This window comes from Urocitellus parryii, chromosome 7 (assembly GCF_045843805.1).
Source record: "Urocitellus parryii isolate mUroPar1 chromosome 7, mUroPar1.hap1, whole genome shotgun sequence".
NCBI lineage: Eukaryota > Metazoa > Chordata > Mammalia > Rodentia > Sciuridae > Urocitellus > Urocitellus parryii.
Genome location: NC_135537.1, coordinates 170,690,215 through 170,713,265, shown reverse-complemented (window position 1 = coordinate 170,713,265; position 23,051 = coordinate 170,690,215). Strand labels below are relative to the sequence as shown.

Below are 23,051 nucleotides of genomic sequence, written 5' to 3'. Positions count from 1 at the left end.
CTAAAAAGCATAAGACACACACACACCCCTAAGCTAATCATTTCCTTCAATTAAGTAAAATCCTATGTGCCCCAAGTCTAAGGAGTATATTAATTAGCATCATGTTTCCATAAAACGGTGACATTTTATCATTTTAGCACTATTCCAGAAAAGTCAACTTAATGAGAACATTCCCATTACTAAATTACTCTTTATCACTTCTGCAGAACAGAAACTTGTTTTAAAAATCAATGCATTTTAACACAATCCAACAATAGAACAAAATTGATATGCTGAACTTTTATCAAAATTAAACACTTTTACACGATGAAAGGCACTGTTAGGAGTATGAAAAGACAAGCTAACGCAAGATAATATTTGCAAATTACGTATCTGATAAAGGACTTGTATTTGAATACATAAAGAACTCCCTTTTAGGAGGCTTACACAGGACCATCGCAAGTTCAAGGCTAGTCTCAGCAACTTCGCAAGACCTTGGCTCAAAGTAAAAAATAAAAAGGTACGGGATGTAACTCAGTGCTAGGGCACTCCTAGAGCCAATCACCAGTACCAAAAAATAAAATAGAACTCTCATAAATGGACAAAAAATAAAACCCAGTCAAAGGCTGGGTAAAAGATTTCAACAAATACTCCATGAAGAGAATATAGTGATGGCAAATATGCAAATAAAAAGATGTTCAAAACAGAAAACTTTCACACACTAGGATACTCAACATCATTGGCCATCAGGGAAATGCAAATTGAAGCCATAATTTGATTCCACTACATACCTATTAGAATAAATAAATTTAAGATGTTGTTGGGCTGGGGGTAGCTCAGTTGTAGAACGCTTTTCTAGCATGCACAAGGCCCTGAGGTTCAATCCACAGCACTGTTTGAAAAAAACAATAAAATAAAATACTGGTAACAACAAATCATGCGGAGTGCCTGGGAGGCTCATGCATTATGAGGGGGAATAGGAAATAGTACAGTCACTCTAGATTTGTAGTATCTTTTTTTTTTAGTAACAGCGATTGAACCCAGAGGTGCTATACCACTGAGCCACATCCCCAGCACTTTTTATTTTTTTTTGTTTTGAGACAGGGTCTTGCTAAGTTGCCTAGTGCCTCATTAAATTGCTGAAGCTGTCCTTGAATTTGCGATCCTCCTGCTTCAGCATGTTTCTTATAAAGTCAATGCACTACCCTACCCAACAATTCCTCTTGATAACCCGTTACCCTAGAGAAATGAAACTACGTTCACATAAAAATTTGTACTCAGAAGCCGGGCACAGTGGCTCACACCTGTAATCCCAGCAGCTCGGGAGGCTGAGACAGGAAGATTGCAAAGCCAGCCTCAACAAAAACAAGGCACTAAACAACTCTGAGACCCTGTCTCTAAATAAAATACAAAATAGGGCCAGGAATGTGGCTCAGTGGTATAGCGGGGTTCAATACCGGATACCAAAAAAAAAATTGTCCTCAGATGTTTATAGGCGCTTTATTCATAATCACTAAAAACTGGAAACAAATATAATTTAATGATAAAATGGGCAAACAAACCATGATACCTCTACACAATGGAAAACTACTCAGCAATAAAAAGGAATAACTTTGCAATACATGTAATTACATGGATCAATCTCAAAAACATTATTCTGAGTAAAAGAAACTGATCCCAAAAGTTTACATGCTGCATGATCCCATATATATGACATTCTCAAAAAGAAAGACTATAGGGCTAGAAATTAGATTAATGGCTTGCCAGAATTATTGGCTAAAGAGGGAGGCTTCTGGGATGATGATGCTCCTCTATGATTGTGATGAATGGTTGCACAAACTACATGTTAAATAAAACTGTTCAACAAAAGAAAGTCAATTTACAATATGTCAATTTTATTTTTTTAATCTTTTTATTTATTTATTTTATTTATTTATTTTTATGTGGTGCTGAAGATCAAACCCAGGGCCTCTCACATGCTAGGCAAGCTCTTTACCGCTAAGCCACAACCTAAGCCCCAGTATGTCAATTTTAAAGATGAAATTTTTAAAATTATTTCCAAATATGAATTTCAGTGTCACAATTTGTGTGGCTTTTCAATTTCTGGAAGAAGCAGATACAGAAGAATAAGCACTACTAATAAATGGCAAATCTAAGCAATTCCTTTCCGTGTATGTAGGTTTTAGAGGCAAGAATGAAGCCTCAGAAAGAACATTTCCAAACAGAAGAATCAATGAGTTCATTTGGCACAAAACAGAATACTTTTGAAGAATGCCATCATAGCTAGATGTTTGGTCCAGGACCAAATGTAAATATTGGAAGAAAAATGAAATCAATAGTGTACCACAGAGGCACTAGGCAGACTGGTCGGGACCAAGACATTTTCAGTGACAGATGACGAAGAAGGTATCATTCTCTTCCCATCATGAACCTCTGTCTAGGACAGTAAGAGAATAACCACCTTGAAACTAAGTCATAAAATGTATTTTTATTTAAAAAGCAGTTATAGTCCTTAAATTAACTTTTCTTATTAATGCAGTCATGGTCCTCTTTGATTTCAAAAGATTTAAATCCTTTATTTGATTAGAGACAAGCTTCAAGGAATATAAATAAAGAGTGATCTAATACCTGGAGCCACAGTAGTAACTAAAATTTCTTCAATCTAAAACAAGGATGATCTCTGCATCTCTGTCTTACATGTTTATTTCTTTTAGGACAAAAATTTATCTACCTCATAACTAACTGGGTCAAATGAATCAGACTGCATTTGTAAACATTTTTATGCTAAATATCACCACTCTCCTTTCTTTTTTAACAGAAATTACTAGCATCCATAGCTGACCTTGAACTTGGGATCCACCTGCCTCAGTCTTCCTGAGTAGCAGATATCACAGGCATGTACCATCATGTCCAGCCATAACTAGTTCTTAATCATATCCCAAACTAGCTTTACTTATTAGACTATGTGAATAATTAAACAGAAAAACTTAAAATATAAATATAAACATAATATAATAAATATAAATATAATGAGCAAAAATTTTAAAAGACTACTGAAAAAATTGGAGATTCATGTTTTTAAAAGTTAGTATTTTGCCTTTACTCTGCCTAACCTATTATTATTTTCTACCTTTTTTTCTTTTTTTCTTTTTTTTTGACAGGGGAGGGAGGGTTTCCTTTATGTACTCCAGGATCCAGGTATTCAATCAAATCGACTTTACCACTGAGCTACATCCCCAGCCCTTTTTGTATTTTAAGATAGAGTCTCACTAAGTTGCTGAGGCTGGCCTTGAACTTGCAATCTTCCTGCCTTAGTCTCCCAAACTGCTGGGATTATAGATGTGCATTGTGCCCAGTTATATTATTATTTTCCCTATAGAAACTCAATTATTATTGTGAAACAACATCATACTAGAAATTAAGTGTGTTGCAATCAAGGAAAGAAAAGCCAGATTGATCAATTGCTAATATAACCCATACGACCCAGCCCAGTGGAGTGAGGAAAGCTTATCAGAACTTGGCCCCCTCCCAACCGAGCAGTAGGGCTATGGTGAGACAATGTGGCTAAAGTATCATGCTTCCTTTGGGAGGAAAAAAGTTAAGAACCATTAATCTAGATATGACACAATGATTACAAAACACCTACAAAATAGTGTTCTAGCTCATTACCAGGTATCTGGGCCATCCACAATCTTGCCACAACCTAACTTTCCCACAACTCCCCACACAGACTTCCCAATACTGTCAGGCCTCTGAGACTCTGACAACACTGTTTCCTCTGCCCAGAACATCCTTCCTCCCTGCTTGGACCTACATCCTACCCAGCTTTTAATGAAACTTTTAAGGCCTACTTCTCTAAAACACTCTCCTTCTAAAACCAACAGTACTGCCTACAGAATTATTTGGTCTCTTAAATCATCTACTATCTTGGATTAAATGTATTGTATAAGATGCCTTTCTATGTCATTTTTTATCCCCAGGACAACCATCCAACTCACTTAAACCATTCAATAAGGACTTTAATTGAATTTCCCAAATAGATGACCTAAAATAACTGGAATGCCAAGCATTCCAAGAACTGTCCAGTACCAAATTCAGTCCCATTAGAATGCTAAGCTATAAGGAGGAATGCTGTTATCATCTTTAAATTTACCTGCTTTTATGATAATTCTATGGGATGCATAGGCAAAATATTCTGCAAAGTTTTATTTAGTGTACCGTAATACGCAGCTAGACTTGCACTTTTCTCCAAAACATAAACCACTGGGTATGCAATAAGAAAGACTGAGCCTATTGAGAGAAACTAGAAACTAAGATCACCAACTACTTTCTACCTTGAATAATCTTTCATTAACAGGCAAATTCTCCTAAATCCCAAAATAAGTGGACTTCAGTATAACAAAGCAAAATGATTTACAAACATGAAAGAAATATCCTGGTGGACCTTCACCATCTATTTTAGTGACTAAACTGATAATGAAAAACTAAATTTTCTTTTTTTTTTTTTTAAAGAGAGAGAGAGAGACAGACAGACAGAGAGAGAGAAGAGAATTTTTATTTTTTAGTTCTCGGCAGACACAACATCTTTGTTTGTATGTGGTGCTGAGGATCGAACCTAGGCTGCACGCATGCCAGGTGAGCGTGCTACCGCTTGAGCCACATCCCCAGCCCGAAAAACTAATTTTCAACAGTTAAATTTGAAGTCGGCCGCAGTTGCGAAAGCCTCTAATTGGAATGGCTCCGGAGTCTGAAGCTAGCCTCAGCAACTGTTGGGCGCTTAGCAACTCAGTAAGATCTTGTCTCTCAATAAAATACAAAATAGGGCTAGGGATGTGGCTGAGTACTCAAGTGCCCCTGAGTTCAATCCACTATAGCCCCCAAAAAGTTTATTTTTATTTTTTCCCTCATCTATCCCTTTGATTTTTCTTGACTCATTTTTCACAAGTTCCAAAATTCTGACGACAGCCCAGCCTTCTTAGTTTCATTAATTCCAAATTATTTCCTAAAGAATTTGAGCTTCCTGCAGAGCTCAATGGTACATGCCTGTAATCCTAGCAGCTCAGGAGGCTGAGGCAGGAGGATCTCCAGTTCAAAGCCAGCCTCAGCAATGGCAAGACACTAAGCAACTCAGTAAGACCCTGTCTCTAAATAAAATACAAAATGCGGCTGGGGATGTGGCTCAGTGGGCAAGTGCCCGAGTTCAATCCGCAGTACCAAAAACTTAATTATTTAATTATTTTTTTTTAAAAAAAAAAGAATCTGCACTTCCACCCAAATCATTCAACATGTTTATTAATCAATAGATTGATAAACATATATTTATTCATAAACAAAAACTCACATTTGAGAAGTAAACAAATTACACTAAGAGAATGAATTCTAGAAAATGTTGCTACTTGCTAAGAAAATTATTATTATAAAAAACATTTTCTATTCTTTGGATGTCTTCATTTTCAGTTCCAGATCATCTGTGTAGATAAGTAATCACATCCTAATTCAAAACAGTTGAGCTTTTTTAATGAAACATAAATCAGTATCAGAGAGCCAACTACATAATTAAAACAAGTACACCACCACCCACTCTTAAAAGCCATCTTCAACCTACCAATAGATTGCTTTAGAGAACTACACCTTTAGATCAGATGTTTGAAAGGACAAAAGTTTCCTACAAAGTGTGAAGAATAGGGGTCACTGGGAAGATATGAAGTAACAAAATCAAGTTACAAAATTGCATATATAAAATCCTGTGGGTAAGTTGTTTTGGTTATTTTGTTTGTTTGTTTACTTGATTGGGGTACTGGGGATTGAACTCAGGTGCACTGTGCACTGAGCCCCATTTTGTGCTTTATTTAGAGACAGGGTCTCACTGAGTTGCTTAGTGCCTCGTGACTGTTGAGGCTGGCTTTGAACTCCTGATCCTCCTGCCTGAGCCTTCTGAGCCACTGGGATTACAGGCATGTGCCACTGCCCCTGACTGTGGGTAAGTTTTTTTTTAAAGCACATTATAAAACATATGGTCTGTAATGTCATTTTTTTGGGGGGTGGGGATTACCAGGAATTAAACTCAGGGACACTCAACCATGAAGCCATATCCCCAGCCCTATTTTGTATTTTATTTAAAGACAGGGTCTCACTGAGTTGCTTAGCACCTCGCTGTTGCTAAGGCTGGCTTTGAACTAGCAATCCACCTGTTTCAGCCTACCAAACCAGTGGGATTACAGGTGTGTGCCACCATGCCCAGTTTGTGATGTCATTTTTGTAAAATATATGACTATGTATTAAATATTTATATTAAAAAACAGAAATAATAAGAAAATATTTAAAAATTATTTCTTTCCCAAAAGTATATAACTCCAGTCTAATCATAAGGAAAACATCAGACAAGTCTAAATGTAGGGGCATTTTAGGAAATACCTGACCAGTATTCCTCAACTGCCATGACCACCAGAGAAATGTGGAGAAATTGTCACAACACAGAGATCAAGACATGATAACAACAATGTGGGATCTGGATAATTCTGAAGCAAAGGACATTTAGTGGAAAAACTAGTTAAACCCAAATGAAAGTAGAAAAATTAGTTAATAGTAATGTGTCAATGGCGGTTTCTCAGATTTCATAAATGTGCCATGGAAATGTAAAATGTTAACAACAATGGGAGAACAGGATCAAGTGTGTAAGAAAACTGACCTATATTAATAGCTTTTTCCATAAATCTAAATTATTACAAAACTTAAAGATTATTAAAAATAAAAGTAGAAGCTGATCTGGTGGTGCCTATAATCCCAGCAATTTAGGAGGCTGAGACAGGAGAATCCCAAATTCAAGGCCAGTCTGGGCAACCTGGTAAGAGCCTGTATCAAAATTTTCTTTAAAAAGTTGAAAGGGTTGAAGCTGAGCACGGTGGCACACGCCTGCAATCCCAGTGGCTCAGGAGGCTGAGGCAGGAGGATTGTGAGTTCAAAGCCAGCCTAAGCAACAATGAGGTGCTAAGCAACTCAGTGAGACCTTGTCTCTAAATAAAATACAAAAAAGAGTTGGAGATGTGGCTCAGTGGCCAAGTGTCTTTGGGTTCAATCCCTGGTATCCCAAAAAATATAAATAAATAAAATTATAAGGGTTGAGGATGTAGTTCAGTGTTAGAGCGCCACTGGGTTCAATCCCCAGGACTACAAAAATAATAATAATAATAAGTAGATATCTCTGGGTGGTAGGATTATAGTTTTTTAAATTATTCATCTGTTTTTTATAATTTCCAACAAGCAACAAGTTTTATTGTCATGAGTAACAAAAAGACTTAAGTCTCAGGAGACTTAATTAACCCAAAGACACAAAGCTAAGGCAGCACAGGAATTCTGGAGTTAATGCTACTTCTCTTCATTGTAAACCCCTTCCAGAAGCCTAGAACACACCCCATTAAAACATTCAACTCTCCCTGCTTGCAAATACACAAAATTTAGGGTCATCAAATTACTTCTACCTGGACTGGTTATTGGGAAGCCTATCTCCAGGGGCCCCAACTTTCGGAGCTATTGCCTAACAAATCACTCAAGTTTTTTCTAGGATTAAAATTCTGAACCAGGCGCAGTGGCACAGGCCTGTACTCTCAGCAACTCAGGAGGCTGAAGCAGGAGGATCATAAGTTCAAAGCCAGCCTCAGCAACTCCTAAGGCCCTGTCTCAAAAAATAAAAAGGGCTGGGGATGAGGCTCAGTGGTTAAGTACCCCAGTTCCAAAAACAAAAACCTATAAGAAAGAATTCGGATTTCAACTTTGTGCTAGTGCACCTTAAAACTCAACACTCAAATTCATTATCTCTCTGTCTAAAATCCCTAAGGCCTGTTCTTTCTCCTGACTTCTCAATTTGATGTCCCATTCTTCCTAGCTCCCCAGACATCACAACTGCAACCTCATCTCTGACTTGAGATATAGAACTGACTACTCCCCACCTACTTTACCCCACCTACTACTATGAACCCAACTAGAGTCCCTGTCCCTCAACTGCTCCCTACAGATCCAGCATACTCATCCTTGGTCTGACACTTAAGACACTCATCCAGCCCTAACCCACTGGCAGTTTCACCATCCACTTGGGTTCTTTATGTATCCCAGGATGGAGGTAATTTGGATATACAGTTTCCGGACACTCACATTTGCCACACCTCCCCAAGACTTCCCTCTAGAGTACCCTCTTTTTACTGCTGCTCATTTTCATGCAATTTACAGGCAACCTCTTCAGCTGAAGAGTTCCCTAATATCCCCAAGGGGGCAATATTGCTCCCCCACTTAATCCCTAAATGCCTTGTCTGAACCCCTTTTAGCACATATCAAATTCCTATTAGTTGTTTCATTTGAGAGGTGGCCTTATTCTCTCCACCAGATGATTAGTTCCTTATCAGATCAACCTATGTTTTATTTATCTTTGCATCCCTCAGAACAGAGTTTCTCAAAGAGTATGCCATGAGTTAAAGATGTCCTAGACAGCAGTGGTCTTCTCAGCCCTACAAGCAGCCACAAAGGGACAACAGAAGCCAGTACCCCTAACTGGTTAAGAATCAAATAGTCCTCTCCTTCAGCCCAACATATGCCTTGACAACAACTTGAGAAGCACTCAGAGGTCACAACACAGCATATGGAGATCAGTGAACACCCAACAAATACTTGCTGAGGTCAATCTTGGAATAATCCATCTCTTCCCTCCCACTACATTCCCAAGATCACTTACCATTGAGACCAAACTCTTATTAACACTTTTACTGACCATGCTATAGTTATCTTTCTAATAATTCTCTAACCGTTCGCTGATTATACCTACCTTACCACCCCACCAAGACCATACCAATAGTTTACCACATAATATAGCAAAGGATATGAATAAACAAGACTCAAATTAGTTAAATTCAACATTCTGGATCGATTAAATACAAGTACCATTTTACACTATTAGCAAAAAAACTTGGGGGGAAAAAATGGACTTCTACCCATCATAGTAAAATAGGTATACTTACATGTCTGCTAGGACTACACATTGGTATAACACCCTTGAAAACAGTATGACAATATACATCAAAAGCCATAAAAATATCCATATCCTTTAAGATAATAATACAACCCAAAATTTATCCTAGAGATATAATTAGTCAGAAAAAAAAAACAGTAATATCTAAAATAAGGTACATTAAAGTATTAACTGAAAACTATCCAGCAACATAAATAACTACATAAAAAATTTAGGTAAATTATGGGAGCATGATTTGATAAGATTATTTCTGCAACCTTTCCACATAAACTCTGAAACCTATTACATAAAAATGTTTCATAATCTAATAAGTTTTTAAAATATCATATTATTATATACTATAATTAAAAATGAATTAAAGGTATGTAATTTTAAAATGGAATGCCAGGAAGGAAACCAACTGTGGACAATTTATTTAATATCAACATATTTAACATTAAGAAAGTTCAGCAGGGGCTAGAGATGTAACTCAGTGTTTGTTTAGTATGCACGAGGCACTGAGTTCAATCCCCATCACTGCCCCAAAAAAAGGGGGAAAAAAAAAAAAGAGAGTTCCAAATTTTAGCATACTTAGGAAACAGAGAGCCACCAGGCCTCTAGAAGAGACCAACCCGCCCCTTCCACTGCTCACTCTGGCCTCCCGTGGAGCTTTCACGCTCCCCTTGGTCATGATGACCCCAGACCTCAGCAGCTAGTAGTTTCAAGGTCCTTGAAACTCTTACCAGCCAGAGTTCAAAAGGCAAGATGGCAAGTTATTTTCCTAAGAGCTGAAGCTTTCTGAAGATAGCAATGTCTAACAAAAGACTAGTGTTGAAAAGACAACAAGAAATAAAGTTGGGGCTTGGAGTGTAGCTCAGTGATACAGCGCCCCAGCCTCGAATAAAGGAAGCCCTGGGTTCCATCCCTAGTGCCAAAAGAAAGAAAAAACATAGCACTGATGCCTCACAAGGATAACATGGAAAGGCTTCTATTTTTTTTGCAGTGTTACCATTTTATATTTTTAATACTGAAAGACTAAGATTATAATAAACCAAGAAGATTAATTAGTGTGAAATAATAAACTGTCTTTAATTAGCAGGTATTTCAGGAAAAGATAAATAATTTGAAGTGTTGATAGCACAGATGAAGACAGTGAGACCATTAGTAAAAAAAGTCCAACCTTCACAGAAATAAAGGCAAAAGAAACAAATTAAAAAAAAAAAAAAAAGTCCAACCTTTAGTTTCTAGTGATATATTCTCAGTGTTTAGATTCTCAAAAATGTGCACATATAGTCATTCAGGACCCAAGGCTCATGGCAGATAACAAGAAAAACAATTAAACACTTAACCAAGTTCATCAGAGCACAGAGTGATTAGCACTCAAGAATGTTGACACAAAAGCTAAAGGACCTTTCTAGTTCCAATCACATGCAGACAGATTGAGCCCCAGTGCAGTTACTCATTCAGAACAGAAGTGGAAGATTAACCTACTGGAACTTCTCTTCCAACTAGTCTGACAAAGCAGCAGGCAGAGTCTTCAAGGCTTGTTCATCATCCAGTCAGTTAGGTCCACATCCCAGGTTATAACAGCTTCACTAAGCCCTGTATCATTCCACCCGGCTCCACCTCATCATTTTTTTTTAATGTTTTATTTTTTTATTTAGTTTTAGGTGGATACAATATCTTTATTTTATTTTTATGTGGTGCTGAGGATTGAACCCAGTGCCTCTCGCATGCCAGGCAAGCACGTTACCGCTTGAGCCACATCCCCAGCCCACCTCATCATTTTTGACCACTTTTTTTTCCCTTATTGTTTGGGAATGGAATGCAGGGGCACTACATCCCCAGTCCTTTTTATTTTTTGTTTTGAGACAGGGTCTTACTAAGTTGCTGAGGTTGGCCTTGAATTTGTGATCCTCCTGCCACAGCCTCGGAAGTAGGCTGGGATTACTGTCTACACACCGCCCAGCTGGTCAGACATTCTGTACAAGATAAAGTCTCTCTTGCTCTTTTTCAGGCATTATCATGGTTTTTCTTTTTTTGTCTAAAGAATGTTCTCCTAAACCTTACTCACCTGCAGTTCACTGCACTGGGTATCACCCAAATAGCCCATCAGAGCTCTTTATAATTTCTGAAAGAGAGAGAAGGAAGCTTTTAATTATTTGGTACAAAACAACACTAGCTGCTCTATCAGTTCTGAAACATTACTGTCCACTATTCACAGCACCTGTTCTCTGGGTCTACAGTAAGCCAATCAAATGTAGCATAACCAGCCGTGGACCAGAAGTCCTAAGATAAGCTTCTGGAAATAAAAGCTTACTTTAACCTTGCTACTACTGAACTGCATAACCTTGGGCAAGTCAATTTCTCCAGGTCTACATTTCCTTGGATTCTGGAAAATAAGAAAGACTACTCAAAGACAGCAGAACACAGCCTTTCCAGAAGGAGCACCACCTCCACTACTTTATTGGTCTTATGATGTTACATTAGTTTGCTCTCATCTAAATCTAAATTTCCTCCTTTGCAAACTGTAAATAACAACTGTCTTGTCAGTTGTTACTAGAATTAAAGGAGATAATGAGTTATAAAAAGAACATAGTAAATATACTGGACAGCTTATCACAAAATTCAACAGATGGTAACTCATTACCACCAGTACCCACCCTCCCCAAGATTACATAGACTTAACTCACAAATATTTCTTTAGAAGATCAACAAATCAAAACTTTACCAGTCTGACCACAAAGTTAATTGTCTGAGTGTTTAGTAATTCAATTATAGTTATCTTAAACTGACAGTTTAATTATCATTACAACTTAACATCACAGTAAAGAAGAACAGAATAGTCCCTGCAAAGCATCCAACTCTTAGTTCAATGACCACATCTCTACAAACTTCTCACTTTACATTTACTACTACAATATACATCCAGATATTCAGCAGAGAGGTCTTCCAAAAGCTAAATGACACCCCAGCTTTTTACCATAGTTAGCACAAGGTAGCAGAATTAGAAGAGGGCAAATAGCAAAGGACTTTGTTTGTGAGAGTGCCTTTTTTACTTTACATAATTAGGTACACTCAACTTCTTTTACCATTGCATACATGGAGTTTTTGGTTGGTTGTTTTTGTTTTTGTTTTTCCCCCCTTTTGGTACTAGAGATTGAACTCATAGAGCCCTTTATCACTGAGCTACATATATTTCCAGTTCTTCTTATTTTTTATTTTGAGGCCAGGTCTCACTAAGTTGCTGACTCTGGCCTCCAACTTGCAATCCCCCTTTCTCAGCCTCACACCTGGCACATGCATGATTTTAGCATAAACATAATTTTTAAGAGCTGGGGTTGCAATTCAAGGCCCTGAGTTTGATCACCACCACCACCAAAAAAAAAAAAAAAAAAATTACTACATTAGTTACACATATTGCCTACTGACATGAATATTTCTACCATAACAAGAAATTTTTTATTTCAATTTTTTGTAGTTATAAATGGACAGCATGCCTTTATTTTACTAGCTTTCTTTTTTTTTTTATGGTGCTAAGGATCAAACCCAGTGCCTCACGCACACTAGGCAAGTACTCTGCCACTGAGCCACAGCCCCAGCCCACAAAACAAAGCAAATAGAAAAATTCAGATGTGCCATAAACACCTAAAATACAGCACAGAAATAAAAATCATAAAGTTTATATATTCATTTTGCTTTGGATTAAAAAAACTATTAATCATCAGATACTTCAAAGAATGCATGGCATATTTTTTGACCAACCCATTCCGAAGCATGAATATTTGTGATTTTTATTTCTGTGCTATATTTTAAGTATTTCTGGCACATCTGAATTTGCCTGTTTGCTTTCTTCTGTAAAAACTTTGTTTTATCAATTTCCTGCTCTTAGAGAAATGGACCCAATACAATTTACAAAAGTAAAAAAAAAGTTGGTATGACTGTTGGTTTTAGGTTGGAAAACTCTGGATTTCTTTTATATAATTAAAAGCTTAATAAAATAATCATATGATACATATGTGTTTATATATATTATACATATACAAGCATTTACATAAATATACAAAGTCTTCATATTATAATAGTCTTAACAAGAGGAATATTGAGGCTGGGGATGTGGCTCAAGCGGTAGCGTGCTCGCCTGGCATGCACGGGGCGCTGGGTTCGATCCTCAGCAGCACATAAAAATAAAATAATGTTGTGTCCACAGAAAACTAAAAAATAAATATTAAAAAATTCTCTCTCTCTTTAAAAAAAAAAAAAAGAGGAATATTAACTCTATTAGGTTCAGGATGACTTAAAACATTATCCCAGCCACCCTGGAAGTGATAAGGCAATCATGTTTTGTGCTTCTTGTAGTCAATGCCACAGAAGTAACCCTGTCACAGCCATGAATTGAAATGAATCATAAGCTAGTCTGGCCATACTCTCCATCCATGAGATTTCTAGAAAATATTTCAAAATATTACTTAGAAATCTAATTACACTTGCAAATACATTTACCTAAGTTTATGAAAATAAGCAATCCTAATAATTTGCTATTAGCAGTTCTTCCCACTCTAGAGGAATTTTTGTTGAAAAACTTGGCCCAATTTTTTCTATATTTTTGGAACAGGCAAAGGACCTTATTTCTTATACTGAGCCTGTATTTGGATCTTAAATATAGTCTGATGGACAATCATGGACTAATCTGCATTCAATACTAATGCCAACCCTATTTCTTAAACAGAGAACACCGATGCATTTATAAGATCTGGTCTACTTACTTGTGGGTCCCTCTGCACTATTCTTAGCCTTTCATGAATATTCTGTAAATTTTTAAATTACACAAGGCCCTTTGCAAGGAGAAATGATTTCTCCTGTTGTTTTGGTATCATTCCCTCGCCAATAAAAACTAGACAGTTCATGAATGTATACAGATATTAAGACCAGATAAACTGAATATTTATGCTAATAGAAAATGAAATTTCTTGCTAATAATTGCTAAATTAAAGTTTGCCAGCTGATGAAGGAGTTCAGGACTGTACTTACTGACTCTCAAAAAATACAGCCTTACCTAAAAATAGTGTCCTAGCTTACCAGCCAAAAGGACAGACTAAAAAAGATATGTCTTTATTCAGCTCAAAGACACAGACTTGTACTCCACCATAACCTTCAATACTATGGTATTTCCCACTTTAGAATACTCCGTGTAACAAGTTGTTTGGTGGCCAAACATTAGCTTCACTTTGAAGTGAATACCCCACCAGTCTTCATGTGTGAAGGCTATGGAAATATCCTGATACAGTTCAACATTAGCCATACAAGATTACCAAATACTAAATATTCAGCTTCAGACTACAAAGGAACATCTCTATAGGCAAAAGGCAGATCATTGGTTCCTTTCCATAATAATCTGTAAGTTTCAAAAAAATGAGATGAAAAGTTCAAACTGGGAAGTCTAAGGTATGAATATGCTTCTACCTGTAAATTGAAAATAAATTCAAAAATCTACATTTGCTCTGCCAAGAATAAGAATTAAAATTATATGTAATACACATAAGCACTGCTGAGTTTCAAACCCAAGTTAATGTGGCATGTGCACTTACAAAACAATCTTGGTCTGTGTCCACCTTTCTTTCCCAAGGTTGCGTGGGTGGGTGCACACGTATGTGTAAGGCAAAATGTCAATTATACATCTCAATCTAGAAAAATGAAATAAAACAGCCTATTCTTCTTCAATAGATGTTATAATAGGTATGAAAAGTTTATGAGAGGCTTTCAAGGTCCAGAGGCCCAGATGTGTTAATGGATGGGACAAAGCCCTGCAATAACCAATTAATTAACCAAAATTACTTACATTTTTCTGAACCAAATATAATAAGATATTTCTCAAGGTGAGAAAACTGATTGTGAAAAATGTAAACTCTCCCTCTCCATAGCACTGAATGTAAGCTGTTCACTCATGCTATATTAATGTCCTTTAATTTCAAAGCATGATAAGTTAAAATAAATAAAATATTACAAATTCATACACCATATATGACCAGAAAATAATAACTAGTCTTATCCCTAATAAGTTGGGTGGGATTCACTTTCATATCATTTTCATTTCAAAATAATTATTAAATAATTATTAGGGACAAGTACTATTCCATTTTTCAGAAATTAAAACCAAGGGCTTGGGGATATAGTTTAATGATAGAGCACCTGAATACCATGTATGAGGCCGTGGGTTCCATCCCCAATACCACAAGAAAATAAAATAAGTGACTGGCTTGCCTAAAATAATCATTTCCAATGGAATGGGTATACTTTACAAAAGTCCCACAAACTGTGGAAACACAAGTCCCTTATACATAATCACTTACACTCAATGTACAGTAAGCAATGGACATCAAAACAAGCAAAATTAAGACATCCAATTAAAGTTACACAAAGAAATTTGAAGAGGCAAACTATAATTACCCCTGGAGAAGACACTGATCAAGGATAGCTGCAAATAACATTTGGCTCTGGATAAACTCTACTATGTTTGAGTATGTTGGAGTCCTGAAAAAGATTGGTATATTTGACACATTTTTCCTTTCTAAATCTAGCCCTGCTCATACCCCATTTGACTGAGTGACATATTTGGAAAATAAAGATGGTCCCATCAAATTACTTAGTTTCAGCCTTACTCTTATAAGTTGATTAAAATATAGAAGGAAACAAGTGAAATCATGTTTAACTGTGTGGTCTCACCTTACACATCTCACCAGCACTGTAGTTCATTAGTGATCAATCACTTCATCCAATTCCTGAGGCAAATAGAAAAGTAAAATGTGTCTATACAATACCAGTAATGGACATTATCAGTGGCAAACATTTTATCAGTCTGAAGTGAAAGGGCATCTAAATTACAAATGGAAAGTTACAAAAATGGTACAGTCTGCAGCTTTGCAAATGAATGTTTCTTTTGCCTTAAAATGAAAACATTTCCTTTTGGTAAAAAAGATAAAAGAATAGATTATAAAATGCTCTAAAAATCAAAAACATAAGAAAGTTCATCTTTTGTCAGCACTGACTGATCTTAGTTTCAAAAAAATTTTTTGAAAGAATTAAAAAGAAGAAACCTCATTAATATGAGTTTAAGTGAGGGCAAAATTAAGTACAAACTAGCCAAGACAACGCCTTCCTCCTTCTCCCATTCCAGGAATCCACTACCTTCAGAGTTATACTTTTTATCAAATTAATGATTTGCCTGAAAAGTTGTAAGGGAGAAAAGAATGGCAATTCTTGAGTCGCAAACAAAACCCAAAGATCCCAATCCAAGAAGTATCCGAAGACCTGGCTTCCAGCCCTCTCCGAAGGCAAAAAGGCCAGGGGGCAGAAAGCTCAAATAAACTGGGGGGAGAGGAATCAAAGTTCCAGAAACGCTGCAGTCTTCAGAGCCCTTGAAAAGGGGACTCTTGAGGAATCTCCAGGAAGAGAGCCTGTTTGTATTTTTGTTGATGCGCTTGTGGGCCAGTGAGCATTTCCGAGGAGGGGGCAGGGAAGGGGGCAAAAGTGAACCCTAGGCTCTGAGCCCTCCGCGGGGGAGGGGGCGCACCCCTGACCCACTTTTCCCGACGCCCCCCTCCCGAGACCCCCGCCCCGGCCGGGTGGAAGCCCGAGCCCCTAGGGCGGAATCGAGCGGGGCGTGGGAGGCCCGCACGCTCCCCACCCCCCGCGGCGACCCGGAGGCGCGGAGCGTGCACCAAGGCTCGGCTCCCCCTCCCGGAGTGGCCCGTGCGGGAGCAGCTGCCCGCAGGCCCCCGGCCCGGGGGTGCAAGGGCCCCGCCTCGGCCTGGGCCCCGGGCGCCGTGGCCCCCAGCGGAGGGGAAGGGGACAGAGGACGGGAAGAAGCTGTAAACAGCCCCAGCGTCCGGGCCTCGCCTCGAAGAGCCCCGCTTCCCAGGCCCCGCCGCGGGCCGCCCAGGACCCCGGCCCGCCCCGGGGCCGCGCCGCCCGGGGCCCGGGGCACCGGAGGGGAGTCAGGGTCCCTTCCCAGAAGGCTCGGGCGGCTCGCGGAGCGGCCCCGGCAGCAGAGAAGGGGGAAGTCAGGACTTACCTGTCATTACTTTCTACGCCATCTTGGATCCACTTGTCAACGTCCCCACAAAGCATTATGGGTAAGAAAGAGCCTTTAAAGTGACTCCCCCCCCTCGGCCCCCGACTCCCGCCTCCCGCCGCCGGCGCCGCCCCCTCCGGCCGCACCTCCCGCCGGAAAGTTGCCGCGGGTGGCCCGTCGGCCCCGCGCCCGCGGCCCGGCCCCCTCCCCGCCCGCGGGAGTTTGCATTTCAAAATCAGCCCCTGGTTAAAAATGTGGCTTTGGGCTTTTCTCTGGTCTCCTGGTCCTAGCCTCCCTTCCCCCACCGTGGCCTCCACGCCGGTTCCCTCTGCCCCGCCGCCCTCCTGCCCTGGCAGACACCCCACGTCTGCATTCAATCAGCCCGAGGATTCCCTGGCGCAGGCGGCGGCGACCGCTCGCTGACTGATTTATGCGCACGCAAGTGAGCGTCCCGCTCCCGGTGCTCCGAGCGCCGCGCGGGCTCCGGCCGCCGCGCTTCCCGCCCCTGGGACAGCCGCGCGGGGGTCACCAGGGCCGCCCTCAGCCCGGCTCACCGCTCCCGCACCCGCGCGGCAGGAAGGGGCCTCCGTGCAGGCAAGCCGTGCCGGGGCCACGGGCTGCGGGAACTGGGCGGACACCGGATCCCCGGGTCAACCAGCCGTCGAAGCGCGATTGGGGGAAAACCGGAAAAAAAAAAAAAAAAAGAATAAGCTAAATGCAACTTTTACCCCCTGTTTACTCTGCCTCTCGCCGTCTCCTCCTCTCGGCCGGTAATGTGATCCGCGACCCTCTAAAGAGGTAGGGACCCCTCCCCTTGGAATGTGGCTTTGGGCTCCGCGGGACCCTCCCCGTTAAGAGTCCGGGCTGTGGACTGTGACTTCCCGGCGCAGGTAACTCGGTCGCCCACTGCGGGCGCGGGGCGGGGCGCGGAGGCGCGACCCGGCCCGGGGGAGGGTCCCCGGGAGGGTCTAGGAGAAGGGTGCTCCCGCAGCGGTCCACCTGCCTGGTTCCTACAGGACAGCGAACCCAGGCGGCGGGGCCAGGGGTGGAGCGCGGGCGCCGCTGTGGCTTGGGGGCGGGGAAGGGGGGGGGGGATACGGAGTCGCCCTGCAGCGACCCGGGGCGCTGCTAGTAGAACCCGAGCCGGCTGAAACCCGGACGATCTGCTGGGCTCACCACTCTGGCCTGTTAGGGTCGCAGAGACCCCGGCATCAATCCAGTAGCCTAGGTTCCCCCAGAAACAGAGGTTTGTTCTTCAATCCACGCATGTTCTCTTCCTAGAGCCTCCGGTGTCCGCTTTGCTAACTTTGGAGACCTGCTCTGGTTGCTGTTTCCCCCCCCCCCTTTTATTTTCCCAAGAAAGTGTTGGTATACAAAAAGGTGTCCAAAAGAAATTCTCCAAGACTTTTGGACCTACGGTGTATCTCAGTGATAGAGTGGGTATTTAGTATGTCTCGAGGCGCTGGATTCTATCCCCAGAACCAAAAATAAAGAAAGAAAAACAAAGAAATGCTGCGAGGTATCAAAGTATTCGGTACAAAATTCTGTTGAATGGCTCTGCAATTAGAAGAAATCGCGGGTACCAACGTTAACCCCGCCCCCACTGCATTCCTGTTTCGGTGCTTGGGGAGGACCTTAGGTTGGCCCTAGAGTTCTGCCCTCCTCTGGATCTTACCAGAAGTCTCTTTAGGAACCTGTGTGGTTGCAGACACAAGCCCTGCCCCCGGGAGCCAAAAACTCCACCGGGCAATTGTCTTGGCCAGAGGAGAAGAGTGAGGTGTGGACTCATTAAGGGATTGGCCCGGGGTCACTCGTGAGGGAGGGAGCAGGTGAGTCACTCCCAGCCACTGAGAACCGGCTTGCAGAGGAGGGACCTCCCCTGAGTCACTGCTTCGCTGAGCTCCTGAGAAGCTCAGAATGAGTTGAGAAACTGAAGCCTGGAGCCAAGTTTTTAAGAGTTTCAAAGCTCCTGTAGCCACTAGTGAGGGGCTAGGCAGCGCTCCCTCCCACCCCAGACCTCTGTAATGCAGCTCCAAAGTCCTCTTTCCCCCATACCCCAGTTCTCACTTATTTAGCCACTGGTATGCACTGATTTAATGATTGTCTTGTGTTTACATGACACCTTTAAGGATGAGATCTGAGCTACCTTATAAGTAAACATTAACAAAATCAGGGCAAGGACTGGACCTCTCAAGCATGCTTCTTTGGTAATCTTCCTTTGCTTGCAAAGGCCTTGACCTAAAGAAATGCTCCATTCAAGTGATCACCTGACCCATTTACTACCTTCAGTGTGTGTCCCCGCCCATCCTTGTCTAAGACCCTACCTATTACCTATGCTTCTTCCCTCTGCCTCCCCACCCCACCCCTTCCCTTTTAGTCCGTTAAGCCTGTGGCCAACCCAGTGACCTTAGTGAAATATAAGTAGATCTTGTGACTCCTCCCCTTAAACCTACCAAAGTCTTTCCATCATGCATAGAATAAACCCAGAGCCTGCAAGATGGGCCAGGCTGACCTTCTGTCTTCCCCTGCAGTTCCCCACATGTCCTTACTGCCAGAATCCTGTTCCCCCAATCCCCTGCCTGTCATCATCTTTTCATCCTTCAGGTGTACCTTCTCAAGGAGGACCTCTGTGATCCCTTAAGTAAAGCAGGTCACTCTGCAGGATCCTGCCTCATATTAGAAAGTATCTTGCTATGTCTTTGCTGTTTATTATCTGCCCGCTAGAGTACAAGTTCCCTGAGGGCACAGTCCTCCTCTAACCTATTGCTCTCAATGCCTAGACCAGGACCTGACATCCAGAGATGCTTAGCAAATATCCGTTGAGTGAATGACCAAGCTGCTGCCAGGGCAAGCGGATGTTGGTGGACAGGAGTGCTGAAGCCTGAAGTGAACGGACCTTCATTCTCTTCAGATCACTCTGACCATGTACAACTAGAGGTGGCCATATAGGAAAACAGGCCATTCAGCCTCCATTAACTTAGATGTATTCTGCTCCTGATCTGATAGACACATGCAGTACCAGATAATTACCCCATCATGTCCCGCTTCCCTCCCCGCTATTACCCATGACCATACCTCAGTTTTCTACTACTTAAAGAGTCCCAAAGGCTTCTCTCTCTCTCTCTCTCTTCTCTCTTCTCTCTCTTCTCTCTCTCTCTCTCTCTCTTTCGGAGAAACCATAGTCCTACATAGTCCGCCTCCTCTCCTATCTCTGATATCCTCTGTCACCCGTGTTCTGCAACAGCCACAATGGCCTTTTTTTTTTTTTTAAGGGAGAGAGGGAGAGAAAGAATTTTTTTTAATATTTATTTCTTAGTATTTGGCGGACACAACATCTTTGTTGGTATGTGGTGCTGAGGATCGAACCCAGGGCCGCACGCATGCCAGGCGAGCCCGCTACCGCTTGAGCCACATCCCCAGCCACAATGGCCTTTTTGAGATCCACAAGTCACACTTTTGCCTTCTTCAACTCCTCACTCCAGTGAGCCCCTCTGTCACCATTCTATTTAAAATTAAAATATTTCTACAGACTCTATATTTCTTTCCCTGCTTTATTTTTCTCCAAAGCACTTAACACCTTCTAACATAATAAGTTGTTTGTTTATTCAGTAGCTGTCTGTCTTTCCCCATGTGACAGTCAGCTTGCTAATCACCAAAGGCTCATTCTCCATGCTGGGAATTGTGTTTTCCAGAGATGCCCTTGCATTTAGCCAGGGCCATGTGACGAGTTCTTGCCAGTGGACTTAGAGCAGAAGTATGACTCTGAATGAGCACTCAGAAATAGGCTGGGCCAAAAATACCTGTATGGAACTCTAAACTTAACAGATAAGAGACATTTATTGTATTAACCCACTGAGATCTATTTGTTATGGCATCTATGACTACACCTCCATCACTGTCTTTCCCCAGTGCCCCACACAGTTTGGCACTTTGTAGATATTTTTAAATATTTGTTGAGTGAGTGAACAAACAAATGCATGAACAAATTCCTTTTTCACCACCAATAAGGAAAATAAGTGGATGGTTGGAAAGGAATGGAAAAAATGGAAAACGGAATAGGATTAATTGGAGTGGGTGTATTTGAAAAAATAGAAATTGAAGCCAGGCACAGTGATGCATGCAGTAATTCCAGCTGCTGGAGAGGATGAGACAGTAAGATCACAAGTTCTAGGCCACCCTAGGCAACTTAGCAAGACCCTGTCTCAAAATGAAAAGTTAAAAAAAATAGCTAGGAGTATCTCTACAGTTCAGCACTTGCCTACCACGTAAGAGGCCCTGAATTAAAATCCCAGTGCCACCGGGTGCCATGTCGCACACCTGTAATCCCAGTGGCTAGGGAGGCTGAAACAAGAGGATAGCGAGTTCAACGCCAGCCTCAGCAATGGCGAGGCGCTAAGCAACTCAGTGAGACCCTGTCTCTAAATGAAATACAAAATAGGGCTGTGGATGTGGCTCAGTGGCTGAGTGCCCCTGAGTTCAATCCCGGTACCAAAAAAAAAAAATCCCAGTCCCGCAAAAAAAGTAAAAATTAAATACATTTTAAAAGGGTTGAGGATGTAGGTCATTGCTTACTTAATATGTTAGGCCCTGGGTTCCCAGTACTTTAAAAAAAAAAAATTTTTTTTTTAATCTACAAACTGGGTTTGTAGAGATCATTGGCTACTAGGCTTTGGTAGAATGACATTAAATTTTATTCTTTCGTTTTACCTTTCTCTTCTTTACTTCCTCCCACTGCTCCACCTCCTCTCCTGTACTCACTGCTCTGGTTTGGATATGATTTGTCCCCCATAGGTTCATGTACTGTAAGTTTTACCTTCCTGCTGTGAAGTTACCATGTTGAGAGGTGGTAGAATTTTAAGAGGTGGGGCCTTGTGGAAGGTAATTCAGCCATTAGGGCATCACCCTTGGAGGGGATTAATGCTGGCCTCTATAAAAGAGAGAAAGAGTGGCCTCTCCCATTCTCTGTCTTCCTTTCTTACCATCCTATGGATCCCCAACCCTCCCCTGCCACACACACACACACCATATTTCTCTTTTTCTTGCCAAGATTCCATCCAACATGCTACAGTTCAGCCAAGGGTGTTCTCACCTAAAATTGAACAGATAGAGCCACATAATCTTGGATTTTCAGCTTCTAAAACTATGACTAAATAAACCTCTTTTTTTCATAATTTAACCAGGCTCAGGTATCTTTTTATAGCAACAGAAAGGAACTAATACACCATCCAAATTCTCTCTTACTCTTCTCTCCTTTTCCCTTTCTCCTTTCTCTACTGGCTTGTCTTGTATTTTTCATATAATCCAACAGTTATGCACTGTCTATTAATTTGAACCACTCATGTTTAGCCAAGATCTTTTAAGTCATTTAAAATATAGGAGAAGGAGATAACATGGATTTAAAAATATAAAGAAATTTTAAACCCTTGGACTTTGTGTGTGTGTGTGTGTGTGTGAAGGAGAGAGAGAGAGATAGGAATTGAAACCAGAGCCTCAAACATATTATGCATCACTGAACTACACCCCCAACCCTAATTTCTTGGATTCTTACATACCTCTTCTTTTTAGGGCAAAATCTAAATTCAAAGACGTAATAACAGAACTTTTAAAAACTACTTTAGGCCTGCTTCTTTTCTACTTGAGATATAGAGAACAAAGGATCCATAACACAGTCAGACCACCTCTACCACTGAGAACAGCGTTTTAAAAAGTAGACATTATATGTTTTAAGAAGCATCTGCTTGAACACATCTGAATAACAGGGAGGGAAAGCCTGGCATGGTGGCGTACCCTATAATCCCAGCAGCTCTGGAGGCTGAGACAGGAGAATCCTGATTTCAAAACAGCCTCAGTAATGGCGAGGCACTAAGCAACTCAGTGAGACCTTGTCTCTAAATAAAATACAAAATAGGGCTGGGGATGTGGCTCAGTGGTTGAGTGCCCCTGAGTTCAATCACCAGTACCCATAAAAAAGGTTGGGGGGAACTATCAAAGGTGGACAGGAGGGCT

At 41.0% G+C, this 23,051-nt stretch overlaps 1 protein-coding gene across 1 annotated transcript in view; it reads right to left on the bottom strand.

Moving 5' to 3' along the window:
• Positions 1–17,079, bottom strand: part of Helz (helicase with zinc finger) — a 169,749-nt gene extending 152,670 nt beyond the window's left edge. The window contains exons 1-3 of the mRNA XM_077801421.1: positions 17,046–17,079; positions 15,698–15,753; positions 11,049–11,105 (exon numbers count right to left, since the gene is read on the bottom strand). The gene's annotated coding sequence lies outside the window, so the exon portion shown is untranslated. The remainder of the gene's footprint in view (positions 1–11,048; positions 11,106–15,697; positions 15,754–17,045) is intronic.
• Positions 17,080–23,051: the final 5,972 nt, after the last annotated feature.